This window comes from Schistocerca serialis, chromosome 3 (assembly GCF_023864345.2).
Source record: "Schistocerca serialis cubense isolate TAMUIC-IGC-003099 chromosome 3, iqSchSeri2.2, whole genome shotgun sequence".
Lineage (NCBI taxonomy): Eukaryota > Metazoa > Arthropoda > Insecta > Orthoptera > Acrididae > Schistocerca > Schistocerca serialis.
In genome coordinates, this window is record NC_064640.1 from 757431352 (window position 1) to 757448168 (window position 16817).

A 16817-nucleotide genomic window follows, 5' to 3' on the forward strand; every position below is an offset into this window, starting at 1 on the left:
GAGGTCGATTTGCATTTATTCCCGTTAACTCCAGGGCGAATGGGAAGGTAATGTCATTATTTAATCACACGGACCATCAGCTAATCGTTGCGTTACAGTGAAATAGGATGCTGAGCCACCACACTGGTTTCTTAGGAATAAGCACTCACTGTCTGATAGTTGGTAACTACCCTAAATGAAGTTCCGTTACGTATTGTCCAAGCGTAACGTAATTGTTATCACAAGTTGACAGGAGCAAGTTCTTTATTTAGGCAACAACTGAGATTGGGATTTCTACATAATGAACTGCACCAGATTTACTTATGGTTTTCATAACACACGAGAATCGACGAATATAATTGAACTACAAATACTTTGTACAATTTTCTATTATACGAAATGCAAACGGTCGACAGTCTGCCAAGAAACCCACTATCTCAGACTAGTTTGTTTTAAGCGTATGATTTGGTTCACCTTTAGTGCTAGAGTGTAATCTGAACCGCTTCGTATTACAGTATTAGTGGTAGACGTGATCGAAATCATACGCTAATAACAAACTGCTTTGAAATAGCCGCAATTCTCAAACAATCATTAAAAATTGCTTTCGAACATTAGAAGATTTCCCAAAGCTGTTAACCAGAAATTATTTCTATTCATGTCACAGTCGCCGGCACAATGTGTTTGATGGTGCTGAAGCTTTGCATAACCGTTTGTGCCACGCTGTAGTTCATTGCATTTTAAGACAATAGCCGATTATAAATTAAAGAAAAGTAGGCGATTGCGTGGTTGGTAATGGAATTAATGCTCTTTCGAATATCGCTATTAATAACTTTTTAAAACTTTATAAGTTCTTTATTATTAAATGAGAATGTAACTTAACAAATATTATATCATAAATTTTTAATTAATGTTACGGTTTTAATTATGAATCACATGAAAATAAGAAACTTACTGGGCATGGGTGTGTGTCTTGTTCATAGCATATGGTAGTTTAAACAGTGTGTAAGTCTAGGGACAGATGACCTCAGCAGTTTGGTCCCTTACGAATTCACATACATTTCAACATTTTGTGTATGTGTGTGTGTGTGTGTGTGTGTGTTTATGTGTGTGTGTGTGTGTGTGTGTGTGTGTGCGTGTGCGTTTGTGCGTGTGTTACTTACAGACGTGATCAATGAATGTATATTCGGAATCCGTGTGACAGGTGTCGTACTGCAGAGTACTTTAATTTACTCTGACGTCGGCCATGGTGCCAGAAAAGGGCGGCAGATGTCCTACTAAGACAGGCTACATACGTGACGCATTTTATAAACTGAGCATGAGATCAGGATGCTTGGCACTGATAGTCATTTGTGTCACAAACAAGTGCGCGTCACTCATCCCTAGGTTCGGATTTAGAGGTAGTAACATCAGGACCTGATGATGGCATTTTGCCAATATTTGCGGGTTCCCTACATAAAGGAGCAATGCTATTACACTCCAAGCTGTCAACAATTAAAAGTGGTATAAACTCTGATACCACGTTGTCAAGTGCAAGATCTAGTTCAGGTTGCCTATATGGACAAATGCCTGACATCACAAACTACACCCTATCCTCACCTGTGACATAATCAACATGTCACAAGCTACACGTTCCCCACGTCTCCTCCTCTCCCTTTGCTTTCCAGCCAGTCTCACTGTAGCAAAAAAATAATGGAGAAAATGGTGCCAACTTCCAAGATGTGCAATAAAAAATTATAATCATGAAATATATTGCTGTTTAGCACATGGGTTCATGCACACGCAGGCAATCACACCCACATCTGCACACATTCTCACACTCACCCCCTCACATACACATACTTTGCCCCTCCCCCCACACAAACACAGTGAATAAAGTCCAACTCACTCTCCTCTCCTCCAAGCAGATTATAATGTTATAGCCATCATTTAAATGAAAGCGCCAACTACAATGTATCTCCACATGGTCTGTGTTCAACAGTATAAAAACACACTTAAAAAAGTAACTGAATTGGATAAAATGACGAAAATGTCGTCAACTAAGTTTTCATTACTGATTTCAAAAAATCATTTATGGACTGGCTTACCAGTAGCATCAGTAAATTTCGCTGAAAGATATGTATCAAGCGCTATGCAATATTATGTGTATGTAATATAGTCTCCATAAATAGTTTAAAAGGCAACATTTGCTTGTCCACTATAATTAACGACTCAGTAACAGGTAACGATGGAACTTGAGTTTTACTTTCAATACCATTTTTCAAGACCTCAAAAACGTGCAGTGAAGTCAGCTGGTGTTTTTATGCTTTTTGTCGCTTGTATCCTTTATTTAAAGGTTCAAATTAATTATTTGTTGCATGCTGGATGGTAGTAAACAATTATAGCATCCTATCTGAGCCTGTAAAAATCCATTATCAACAAAAAAGTGCAATGTTTACTTCAAATTGGTACCGAAAACTTGAATGCAATTTCTACTACAATTACTTGAATGTTATTTTTATCCAAAAACACGTGTGGCTTGCGAAACAACATTTAAAGTACTTACAGAATATCAGAACGATCACAAAACATAATCACTGTAAATAGTTAAGAACTAACAATCGCTTCTACAAAATAAGTAACGAATTGGCAATATAAAATTGTGATAGATGAATTTTACTTCAAATTCTATTCCGCAAAACTTCAGAGAGGTAAAATACAGTCAACAACTGGCTTTCAGCTCCTGTTGCTTGTCATTACCAACATGTGGCGACTTTCATTTTTCGACCACAGTACCACGCACAGTTTCAATGTTTTTCACGTCCATGATGCATCTCAACGCCACAGGTTCTTTCCAAGTCTGCAATGTCTCCAAAACTGTTTCAGGAATCAAAAACGTGCAGTGTCTACATCAAGTATCGCACGTCAGTTTTCCATATTCAAATGTGTGCATCAAATTAGTACCTGAAACATGAATCTTAATTCCATAGAAGTTTCCTTTCTGTCATGGGGCCTTTGTCCCACTTCAACGCGGTGTCACCTGTGTTACTATTGATTTGGCAGTGTTAGTTGCAGAGGGTGGACCGGTGCCCTTAATGCCGCCACCCCGAACCCCCCGGGATGTAATTAGTGTACCCCAGCTGTCTGCATCTAGTGTAAGCCATGGAATAGTGTGAACACTTTCAACTGTCTGCGAGTTGTGTAACTGATTCGGAATGTGGGGACTAGCCCGGTATTCACCAGCGGGATGTGAGAAACCGTCTAAAAACCATATCCAGGCTGGCTGGCATACCGGTCCTCGTTGTTAATCCGCCGGGCGGATTCGATCCGGGGCCGGCACGCCAACTTGAGTCCAGAACGCAGCGCATTAACACTCTCGGCTACCCTGGCGGGTCTCCAATATTGTTTCCATCCGAAGTAGTTACAAGTAATATGGTAATTTAACAGTTGACATTACAGTTAAGGCCTAAAAGATCGAACTCGTAAAACAAACCTGACCAGCCTTATAACTGTCAAAAGTACACGTTAGTTGAAATGCTACACTAAGCAGGTAAGCATACAAACAAATAGGCAGTTTGTTTTACTGGAAGGATATAGTTAATTAGACATAGTCTTGGAGTAAGTAACAGGAAAGCCTCAGATTATAAATTTCCTTATCGCAGTCGTTCTCGAACAGTATCGTGATCGTCAATTATTGCTTTTGTTACAAAATAGCAAACCCCTCAATGCTACGAAATTGCTAAATATCTAGTCCACCTCCCCCCTCTCATCAGCCATCTCCTCTTCTGTCTATCCATCTCTTCATCCCCTGTCTCTCTCCATACCCTCCTCCTTTTCTCTCTGTTCCTGCTCCACCTTCTCTCTTTCCCCCCCTCTATGTCCCTCCACCTCCCCCCACCCCCCCCCCGCCTCTCAGGACATCTTCTCTGCCCCCCCTCTCTGTGACCTTGCAAATTCAGTTTCCGTAGTAGTATTTTAATCACAAACAGATAATCCATAAATACAACTTTCCTGATTTCTGTGAAATACGACTGCAAGGAAGAAACCAAAGCAGCACATTGTTGCTTTGTTTAAAATATGCATAACCATATCGAATATACATAGGAGAAACAATTTCTCTCATCATTAGAACGCCTTTCTATCGTAATAGAAACTGACTGTCAGAAAAAGGAACACACATTTTCACACCAGAGGGCAGCACCATATTTTCTTTCCCGTAGTCTCTTTTAGCAGAAATCCTGACCATTGTTGTTTATAACAGTTTGTAACTTATGTCCATCTGCATCTTTATTAGAGCAATACGTCAAAATTTGAAGTAAATAGGCCGAGAGATTCTAGAGAACTTTTTTATGAATTTTTCCTCTCACTCTACTATATATAAATTTATATAGTGATAATATATGGCCTTAGCCCATCCACATCTTCATTAGATCAATGTGTAAAAATTTGAAGTATCTCGTTCAAGAAATTTCAGAGATTTTTCGTAACAACCTTTCTCCTTTAGGTACTATGTGCGTACTTCATATCATATATATTTAAAGAATGCTGCATCAGTCTTTCCATATGCTTACTAGAGTGTTTGTTGTGAATTAGTCAATGCGGTCATGAGGTTTATGGTGCACTTTTAGCTGTAAGTTAGATAGAACTACAGTCGTCTACTTAACTACGATTTATTTAAATTGTGCCAATAATGGACGTACATATGTTGGAATGGGTAATAGAGGAAATTTAGATTCGGAAATATGTAATATGAGCATCTGTAAAGCTTGCAAAGTGAGCACATATCTTTCATATTTCGCGAAATAATATAATTTTACTCTGCTAGCAGTTTGTAGAGGTCTGTAACTATTCTTGCACTTTACATTATAAATGTGTGTGTTGTTTGCGACAAATAATTGTATCAAGAGTCTACTTTCGAGACAATGACTGTGTCGTGATGCAACATCATCTTTTGAGATGTTTCAAAGCTGTCATTGTCTTTGGTTGCGATATACGCGTATATCTAAAAAGCAAAGAAATTATTGTGAGAAGATATACATTTTAACCATTACATCGCAACAAATTCGTCATAGGACTGTCTTGCTTACTTCCTTCCTTCCTTTCAACCTTCCTAATACAGTTAGGTTAACTGACTTTAGGTTATGTTGCGTGTGTTTTCACATCGCCATAAGTTGGTAGTTGTCAGTTTTAATAAACGGGTGATTATAGCAAATACAGTCTTTTAACGTTTAGAGAGCCTTGGGACGATAGTTCTGATTGATAAATATTGACTCTTTGGTCGAATGTTATAGTATATAATCTTCAGTACGCCTGAGTCATTTGTAGTGAAAGCACTAACTATCACTCATATCACTGATTATATTTTGCTAGTGGATAACATGATGCATTATCTTTGACCCTTCTAAAGCAGAGCTTGAGAACAATTTCGGTGTGGAAATATTTAATTTGAAAGTGTAGCGTGACTTACACCAAGACTATGTCTAATTAATTACATTGTTCCAGTACATCAGGTTGCCTATTTGTTTCTGTGCTTGCCTGCTTAGTGTGGTATTTTAGCTAACATGTGTCTTCTTTATCTATAAGCCTCGTCAGATTTGTTTTGCGACATCGATATCATAGACCTAACTTGTAATGACCACTGTTAGTTTATCATTTTACTTGTAACTATGTAGGCATGGGAATAACATTGGAATACTTAGTTTGGAGTGTAAAGTCATTTTTAATCACTGATCTGACACATATGTGTGAATGTTGAAAATAAAATTTTGGTACTGCACTTAAACACAGCAATTTTTTATTGATAATGTCTTTCTGGTGACTTTCACACATGGACAGGACACTGTAAGACTTAAGAGGCATAATGAGTGTGGAAAATATTTAATTTGAGTGTCTGTTGTGCTTAAAGTAAGTATGGCAATGGGATAGGACTATGACCATCGTCACCTTTTGGTGATGACAGGAGAATGGTAAAGTTTATTTCTCGATTTTGACGTTTTGTAGAATAGTATCTGAAGTAAAACTGATCTTCAACAAGTACGTTTTATTCATTTATTAGTTACAGTGTGAATGCGTATGATAATTATTGACTATCTGTGCCCAACATATATTACACTTGTTCTCATGTTCTACTGTAGAGCATGCAGTCATGTTGTTGTACCAATGTGTCGTAAGCATTGCCCTTTTAGGATTACTCGTGCATTTTTGCAGACTTGAAAAGAAAACTTCAACGTTGACGAGTATTATGTATTTGGTAAATAATAAATTTTATTCTCTCCTGTGTCTTACACTGCTGTAAATTTATGGAATTTTGTACATATACCAGAGCAGCCATGTGTTGAGAGAAACAAACAATCGAAGCATAATAGTATCCATTGATTTTGTTTCACATTTTTCTAGTTTCGTAGAATAGTTTTTGGAATAAAACGCATGTCAACAACTAAGTAATAATAATTTCTTAATTATATTAAGGTAATGTTGGTTTTTAGCTAATTACCGGGAATATCTTATGTATTTGTTCTAATATTGCATGCTGAATAACATATAGTTTTCAATGAGATTTAGCAATGTAGTTTATGAGCAAGTCCATATACACTTTTTTGAAGTCGGTAATAAAAACAAAGTTGACAACATATTCGTCTTTTATGCAACTCATATCCTACTTTGAGTATGTGACGTATTTTTTAATAAATAAGTCACATCGTTTGGCTACTGTTGTGTACAGCTCAGATGGGGCTACTTTTTAGTTGACTCTTTTATTTTAATTGTGTCTCTGATTGTAGTAAAGGAAAGGGAGGTGATACATTACATAGTGTGGTAGGGAGGGGTGGGGAAGGCTTGTTTACATGGTGATGATGACGTCATATTCAAGGATGGGCCATGGCTTATTACGGATAGCGTTTGCGCATGGCATGTTGAGAATTAGCACTAACGTTTGCAATTGACGTTATTAGGGTCGGAGGTTTATACTGCTGCTGGACAACACGCGGATATTGGCAAAAGTGCCTTCATTGAATTCTGAAGGTAGGACCTGTTGATCCGATTCCAGCGCTGTTGGTGAGCTGGAACGTGTACAGTCCTAATACTCCTACGACTTCGTGTCATGGAGACAGGGAAAAGACAATGTGATCACAATATAACGAAGAGTTATGCGGCACCTTTGAACGAGGCAGTTGCCTTTTCAGTGACTTTGCGCCCACTCCAACTGGGTCATTGTCTATTATGGATATGTAAAGTGAGGCTATAAGCTATAAATGGTTTTTCAACAATAGGTGGATATTAATTTTGATGCGTGTCAATTCAGCTCGCATAAAGTGATGTGCGACATGGTGTCGCTGAGTTTTAAACTTATTGTGGAGGCAGAGGAAAAATGTCTTGAATTTCTACATATTTTTCATAAGTCATTGGCAGGAGCTCTAAAAATATACTCCTAGAGTTATATATTTGCAAATCAGTCATGTTTACCTTGGAAAAAGTTTCATAGCACAAAACACCATTCAATGCTCGATGAAACTATAGAAATGTAACGAGTTCCTGCGACATCTACTTGTAGATCATCTGAATACTCCAAATCTAGTAGCTTTTGCAGTCCATTGTAAGAAACCTTCTATTTGAACAGCTTACCTTCCCTCGCAAGCAAACCTTCTCTGAGCGGTCTTGTCTTGAAAGAACACGTCGGTTTTCAACACGTTATTAGAAATGCCGTCCAATCTCATACAATTTATTATTCAAATGGGTTGATTTTTTAAGGCCTCTGATTCACTCTTACTGTTTGAAAATCGTTAAACCAGTCTTCTGGTAACTCTGCAGTAACTTTCCTTTTATCAAACCAAAGTTTTTATCACATTCCATCTAAGAATGTCTCTTTACTGGAAATACTATTTTGACACTATGTAATCTCTTACTGGTATGAATGTGATAATGGTGGTATGAACACAGTATAGTTCTTATTCTGTTCGGAGCACAAATGTCAGAATAATACAAGAATCCTTACTTTTGTACCAAGGACTTCACTGAGATAACTGTGAAAAGACTAATAACTTCATTCGCTTCTTTAGTCCCTACATCTTTAAAGTAAGTATAAAATGCTGCTTCCCTGATGGATATTTCATGAATGTTGAAACTGCAGATCGATAAATCTATGCAAATCAATGAAGTCCTTTTGAGAAACAGGGATTTTAGTCATTATATAATTTCGTTTCATTATTGCAACCTATCGGAAAGAGTGACCCTTGGCACTGGAATCGTCATACCTAGGTTTTTTAAAAGCAATGAATGTCACAGAGATTAAGCTACTTAAGTAGGAAAACTGATCATTTCAGTTACCTAACAAATTAAAATTCTTGGTAAGCTGTTACTCTTCGTGAGGTTTCATTTGTTTGAAATACTCAAACAATGAGCATTTGCAGTCACTGCCTAACACATGAGACATTGCCCTCAAGTCCCTAGGAAGGTTGACTAACAGATAGCTTCCAGTCTTCATCTTGATGTGATCCATACATCTCAAAGATCCCAAGAGAACCACACAGAATAAGAAACTCAAAAGACCATGTTTGTAGTCGCAACGGAACTGATCTGACATTAGCAAATAATGGAAGCAAACCTTGTGCTTACTTTCTTGTAGGAAGTTGCTGCTTCTTTGTTTGCGTTTTTGTGCAGCAGAATATGAGTGGTACCTCAATGTATCAGCTAACGAAAATATTCATGTCGGTAGTGGAAGGGTGATTTAGCTATCATGCAGAAATTGCAAAGCATTCTGCTGTGACACTGGCTGACGTAGAAATTACGGATCAACTGGTATACTTTGATGTATATGAACAAATGAATATACTGCACAGTCGTCTATCTGCATTAGCAATCTAGTATATGGTACTTGCAAAATAGTGGAGAGGTGAATAGTGACGATGCAGAAATTGGGAAGCGTTCTGCCGTGTCATTGTCTGATGTTGAAATTATGGAAAAACTAGTAAAGTTGCTAAAATTGATCGTGCTATGAACTGAGATGTGTATTATCGTACATCGCCCCATGTCAACAGTGTCTTTCCCACCCCGTCTGTCCACTAGTGCGCTGTTGATTATTGCATAATGATTGACTGACAACATTTCGTTGACATGGATAGAGCCTTGGCTGAACACTGGTTTCCTGCCATTTATCACTGTGGAGCATGGGATTATATGTACCGGCAGTTGTTTGGAATGGTTCCTCTGCACTGCACCCTCACTCCATTTCCACTTGCTGCAATGCCCTCCACAGGTTTTTTCACCAATAAGGTAAGAGTACCTCTTTCTATTTCTACTATCTCGCGCATGTTGTGAATGGCACCTTCGATCCATGGTCACCACTGGAACAGTAATCATTTACATGACTGCAAAATGAGGAAACAATGCTTGTCGAAACGGAATACTGAGACGTCCGCTACCCTGTCGCTGTGGAAGATGAAATTAACTATGTAGGTCATCACCTTCGGATAGCTCTCGGAAACCCCCTCTAGTGCCGCAAACTGTTCCACTTTCAATTTGGTGCGAAGTCTTCCACATTTTTGTCAATGAGAAACATCGCTTCTGTGTTTTATTTCTACCAATCTGTGTGCAGTGGCACCTGCATCATTTACACCATGCGATGTTCAGCTTTCTGTGAGAGCCAAACGATCGAAACATGTTACTGTCGGTTTAGCAGATGACACAGACCTCGAGGTAAAAAACAAAGTGTATGGCGATACACACTGTTGAGACGTATTACAGCCGAAAAAGCAATTTATTTAACTGTTTATGAAGGACCAATTCAGGAACCGTCTCTTGTGAGTGACAGTCTGCTGGATGTGGTCTGCCTTCAGCACACTTGAGAGAACCATTCACAGGTCTGTGCAAGCGACTTCGACAACTGGCTCCCAGCTGCAGTGGAGCGATAAGTCTGTATGTAATACGCTCGATGTTAGCGCACAGGCGGTATTTGTTTTTCGATATATCGGAAGAGTTAGGCTCGGTAAAATCTTATAGGAGCTTCTGTTATGAGGAGTGCTATAACCTGTTAAATTTAGGATGCACATAGTTCTCGCAAACTACACAGATTTTGCTCATAAAACTAATAGAAATCGGTTGTGTCTGTTCTCATGGAACCACTACTGTTTTTAATATTATCGTGTTTAACAATCAGGAGTTAGTGTAAGTCTATGTTTTTCGTACTTCATAAGCTCTAATTATAAAGTAGAAACCACTTGAATTATAACTCGTTGCGGAACCTAGAAACTATACAGGAACCCTGTCTTGTGACTGATAGTCCGTTGGATACGGTCTTCCTCCAGTACAGTCGACAGAACTTTTCACAGATCTGTGCAAGCAACTCCGAGCACTGGCCATGTGCTCCAATGGAGCGACACATGCAGATGTAATATGCTAGATGTCAACACACTCGCGGTATTTGTTTTTTTTCACATATATCGAAAGAGAGAGTCGCTGTAAAATCTTGTAGGAGGTTTTATCACAAGGCAGCCCAGGCCCTCATGATTTGTTTCCTAAACGGCGGTGTGATACAGCTTTGCATTGGTTAAACGGGACTTGTCATGGTGAACAAAACAGCAATGTCGTCTTCAATTATAGCTTCTTGTTGTCGAACGTACAATGATTGTGATTCTTCCGAAATGTGAGTCAGTGACGCGGAAGATTGTATTCTCTAATGTTATTTCACGTGTTACAAATATTTGTAACACACGTGCATGACAGTTTATTAGTAGACGCCAATTAGAACGCGAGAGACGCCCTAAGGTTGTGTAATTGGCCCATGAAGCTTAAGGAAATTGATGGTATAAATTCTCGCTTTTTCTATTACTTCGATGATTGTTTCGAAATATCGAGAAAATTCTGCTGTAATTTGTAGTTTTCGCAGCAAAATAGTGGAAGTCTTTTTCTCGCAATTTTATGCAAGGTGGATGGGTATAGGCCTCCTTTGTAATCGGCGGTGGTACACTTCTTCGGATGTCACAAAATAATGAGATGCGAATTGTATCGTGCAGTCGAACATAAAAACTATACCGACTTTGCTCATAAAACTAAGGGAAAATGAACTACACCTATTTTTGTTGAAATAGGACATCTATTATGGTCACAGTTGTGGTTTCCTTGTTAGCAGATGCTTGATTATAAGAGATATATTGACATTAAGTAAAAGTGTTCTCATATGCAGAACGACAGGAATATTTAAGGCGTCCGGGTGGTGGGCACTTTGTGTGTGAGCTCGACGACTCAGCTTCGCTCCACTCAGTTCCACCCCAGCCTGTGGTTGGGTGGTGCCGGAAATTTTCCTTTTTGTGTTGGTGAAGGGCTGATGCTTCGACGGTCACCTCGAGGAGATCGCGAGCTCGTCATCCAGGACGCACGGCTTAAGACTAGAAAGCACGGTGCGGCGGAATCGGCTGGCCGTGTGAAAAAGAAATCTGGAGTGTTCTCTGGAATTTCGTTGTTGCTCGACTAGAGACTCGTCTCTCCGAGAAATATGCAAGAAGCTTTCTCTTCTTGCCTTTTGTCTATCTGTGAATGTTTCCCGAAGACTGGAGACAGTATATCAATGCCACCAAAAGTATCTCTTTGTGGACCACCAGTAGCAAGACAGAACAGGCCTCTATCCCTACCTATAATGAGGAGTGGGAGGCAAGGATGAAGCGATGAGGGTGGAAGTGGGAGAGTAATATTACACCAATTTGGTTAGTTCGTGAGTGCCAATGTTGACACACAGTCAACATGGGTTTAGAAAACGTCGTTCCTGTGAAACACAACTAGCTCTTTATTCACATGAAGTGCTGAGTGCTATTGACAAGGCATTCCAGATCAATTCCGTATTCCTGGATTTCCGGAAGGCTTTTGACACTGTACCACGCAAACGACTCGTAGTAAAATTGCGTGCTTATGGATTATCATCTCAGTTATGTGACTGGATTTGCGATTTCGTGTCAGAGAGGTCACAGTTCGTAGTAATTGACGAAAAATCATCGAGTAAAACAGAAGTGATTTCAGGCATCCCCCAAGGTAGTGTTATATGCCCTTTAATGTTCCTTACCTATATAAACGATTTGGGAGACAATCTGAGCAGCCGTCTCCGGTTGTTTTCAGATGACGCTATCGTTTATCGACTAATAAAGTCATCAGAAGATCAACACAAACTGCAAAATGATTTTAAAAAAATATCTGAATGGTGCGAAAAGTGGCAGTTAACCCTAAATAACGAAAAGTGTGACGTCATCCACATGAGTGCTAAAAGAAACTGGTTAAGCTTCTGTTACACGATAAATCAGTCTAATCTAAAAGCCGTAAATTCAACTACATACCTAGGTATTACAATTACGAACAACTCAAATTGGAAAAACACACAGAAAATGTTGTGGGGAAGGCTAACAAAAGGCTGCGTTTTATTGGCAGGACACTTAGAAAATGTAACAGACCTACTAAGGAGACTGCCTACACTACGCTTGTCCGTCCTCTTTTTAGTATACTGCTGCGTAGTGTGGAATCCTTACCAGGTAGGACTGACGGAGTACACCGAAAAATTTCCAAGAAAGCTGCACGTTTTGTATTATCACGAAATATGGGAGAGAGTGTCACTAAAATGATACAGGATTTGGGCTGGAAATCATTAAAAGAAAGGCGTTTTTCGTTGCGACGGAATCTTCTCACGAAATTCCAATCTCCAACTTTCTCCTCCGAATGCGAAAATATTTTGTTGACACCGACCTACATAGGGGGGAACGATCACCACGATAACATATGGGAAATCAGAGCTCGTACGGAAAGGTACAGGTGTTCTTCCGCGCGCTATATGAGATTGGAATAATAGAGAATTGTGAAGGTGGTTCGATGAACCCTCTGCCAGGCATTTAAATGTGACTTGCAGAGTATCCGTGTAGATGTAGATGTAGGAGAGGACACAGCTGCAACTGCTGCTCCTCTGCAATCTTCTGGGGTCGGTTTTTGTGGTAGTTTTCTTATTACGATGATTTTTTCCCAATCCCCAGTACATGACCCATTCATTACGAGAGCTGGTTTTTCACGATAACTTCGAAGTATAATTACAACAGTGCTACATTTTCTCCATCAGCTGTAATAGCTTATACTAGCACCGATTACCTGGGATGCAGGGTGATTGTCGAGTAGGCGTCTGTAGCGAACTCTGATGTCAAACAGCGATAGATGTAGTCCTCAGCTGTATGCTTACAGATAGTACACATATTAAACTCCTCTCTGTACAACATCAGCATCTCGTCAGTTGAATATATTTCCTACCCAGAAAGAAAAAGAAAAATACACTGGTTTTAGGACTACTGTACCCAAAAGTTATTCTAGCTGATTTGTGAAACAGACATACCAGCTGATAAATATTTAACTCGGTTCCACTGCAGTCTTTTTCCCACCAGCTTGTATGTGAAGGGTAAGGTTTCAGTGCGTCTGCCCCTAGTTTCGAGTGGTATTGTGAAATTTTTCGCAGCAGGATAACTCATATTATACGACATCGTCACTTTTTGAGCTATATTGCGATTTCAGGCAGTCCTTGTGGAGCACTATGCATATAGTTGTGTAATTAGCCGCAAACTTTATGACTCATTACCTAATTAGGACCGATATTTACTTCAGTTTCCCAACCAAAATAAATAATGTACGCTAAATTAACCACCCTCTTCTGCATCTGGGCGGATTCCATGTGTTGGGGGATGCACTAGTGCTTTCTGTCTAGAGGGACCAGGTTACGAGTCCCAGAACTGTCACCGCCAGTTTTAATTTCCCGCCAATTCCCGTGTTGGCAAGAGATCGGACAACAGCAAATCCCTGGGATACAAAAATTCCCAAAAAAATTTGAAATCCTTGCCAAAATTTGCAATTCCCTCTAAATTTCGACTTTCCTGCCAAAATTCGAGATTCCTGCAAGTGGGGTAAGTGGAGGAGCAGGAGGTTAAGGTTTGAAAGGGGGAGGTTGCGGCAATCTACGTGTAGGTTGACGAGAACGCATGATGTCGTTCTGGGGTTTATGTGGGTGTGGTCAATGGGGATATTTAATTAATCAATTTAATCAATTTGAATATCAATTTGGTACCAGAAGTATCTCAGCACCGTCATTACCCCACTACTTCCATTGTCTCAGTCAATGAAATTTGACAGTTACTGATTCCAAAAGGGCTTTTTTATCTGACAAATACGATGATGGGGCTGTGCATATTTCATACGTTAGGTTATCAATCTTTCGTGGTTACTGACTGCAGTGAATGAAACAGTTGGAGGATATACACTCCTGGAAATTGAAATAAGAACACCGTGAATTCATTGTCCCAGGAAGGGGAAACTTTATTGACACATTCCTGGGGTCAGATACATCACATGATCACACTGACAGAACCACAGGCACATAGACACAGGCAACAGAGCATGCACAATGTCGGCACTAGTACAGTGTATATCCACCTTTCGCAGCAATGCAGGCTGCTATTCTCCCATGGAGACGATCGTAGAGATGCTGGATGTAGTCCTGTGGAACGGTTTGCCATGCCATTTCCACCTGGCGCCTCAGTAGGACCAGCGTTCGTGCTGGACGTGCAGACCGCGTGAGACGACGCTTCATCCAGTCCCAAACATGCTCAATGGGGGACAGATCCGGAGATCTTGCTGGCCAGGGTAGTTGACTTACACCTTCTAGAGCACGTTGGGTGGCACGGGATACATGCGGACGTGCATTGTCCTGTTGGAACAGCAAGTTCCCTTGCCGGTCTAGGAATGGTAGAACGATGGGTTCGATGACGGTTTGGATGTACCGTGCACTATTCAGTGTCCCCTCGACGATCACAAGTGGTGTACGGCCAGTGTAGGAGATCGCTCCCACACCATGATGCCGGGTGTTGGCCCTGTGTGCCTCGGTCGTATGCAGTCCTGATTGTGGCGCTCACCTGCACGGCGCCAAACACGCATACGACTATCATTGGCACCAAGGCAGAAGCGACCCTCATCGCTGAAGACGACACGTCTCCATTCGTCCCTCCATTCACGCCTGTCGCGACACCACTGGAGGAGGGCTGCACGATGTTGGGGCGTGAGCGGAAGATGGCCTAACGGTGTGCGGGACCGTAGCCCAGCTTCATGGAGACGGTTGCGAATGGTCCTCGCCGATACCCCAGGAGCAACAGTGTCCCTAATTTGCTGGGAAGTGGCGGTGCGATCCCCTACGGCACTGCGTAGGATCCTACGGTCTTGGCGTTTATCCGTGCGTCGCTGCGGTCCGGTCCCAGGTCGACGGGCACGTGCACCTTCCGCCGACCACTGGCGACAACATCGATGTACTGTGGAGACCTCACGCCCCACATGTTGAGCAATTCGGCGGTACGTCCACCCGGCCTCCCGCATGCCCACTATACGCCCTCGCTCAAAGTCCGTCAACTGCACATATGGTTCACGTCCACGCTGTCGCGGCATGCTACCAGTGTTAAAGACTGCGATGGAGCTCCGTATGCCACGACAAACTGGCTGACACTGACGGCGGCGGTGCACAAATGCTGCGCAGCTAGCGCCATTCGACGGCCAACACCGCGGTTCCTGGTGTGTCCGCTGTGCCGTGCGTGTGATCATTGCTTGTACAGCCCTCTCGCAGTGCCCGGAGCAAGTATGGTGGGTCTGACACACCGGTGTCAATGTGTTCTTTTTTCCATTTCCAGGAGTGTATTATGTGAATCATGACAGAAGCTTGAACGTCAGGATAACGTTAAGGAATCCATTTCCCGTTTATCGTAAAGTGTGACTCTTGTAGACTTGATGTATGCAGTAGCACTACACTCCTTCCTTTAACGGTGATTCTGACATTACTCGGTGTTTTCCATAAGGAAAATTCCAGGCGGTCCCACTGTAAAAAACACACCCTATTTGCGTCTCATTATTTTCAAAATCCAGGGGAAACCACAGAGGAAGAAGAAGCCAAAGTGCATGGTATGGGAGAAAGTGTGATGTTTCTCTTTTGATGACTGGTTTTAGGACTAGCGTACCCAAAAGTTACACTGGCTGATTTGTGAAACAGTCATACCAGCTGATAAATATTTAACTCGGTTCCACTTCATCCAGTTTGGTAAGTAAATATAATTTCGTTGGGTTAAGCATTGTTGCCAAAAAGTATCACTGAAGTGTTACGGATCACCCAATAAATATTATCCTCTTCCATATATTTGTTGAGGTTCAAGCGAACAGCATTGTCACCTTTTTTTTTTAAAACCTGCCTATTTCAGTATTAATGAGAATGATCTACCGGGCATCCATTTGAGCGAATGTGTAGTGTTATTTTTTACCGATAACTTCATATGAATATAAAGACAGCAGCAATGGAAGAAGCCAATTGATTCACATTTACGTTTTTGCAAAGAGAACCACAGAAACGCTGTGGATCGTGACACGAATTACCACCTGAAATGCGGTCAGTTGGTGCTACATGAAAATCCACAGTGATATGTTTCGCTTGTTCCAGGCACTCCCTGCCCTGCCGACTGTCAAGCTGACCTAGTACCCGTGTGTGGTTCCGATGGGATCACCTACCGCAACGTGTGTCTGCTGCGGAGGAAGTCGTGCGTGGGTGGCACCACCATCAAGGTCTCCCACGTAGGCCAGTGCGGTAAGTGGTGATGCATTACTGATATACCAGAGAAGCCACTCACAGCACATAATAGACAGTGTGTTTTATCAAATGTATTCGTTGTGACGTTCGTCTCTCTTCATTAATGTATTTCAGCCTCATGTGAAATACGTTATGAGAGGAGTAACATTGTTTTACAATCTACGTGAAGTGGTTGTTACATTAACTTTCATGAACGGTCCCGTCTCTATGATATTCTCTTATTGATTAAACCGAACAGCTA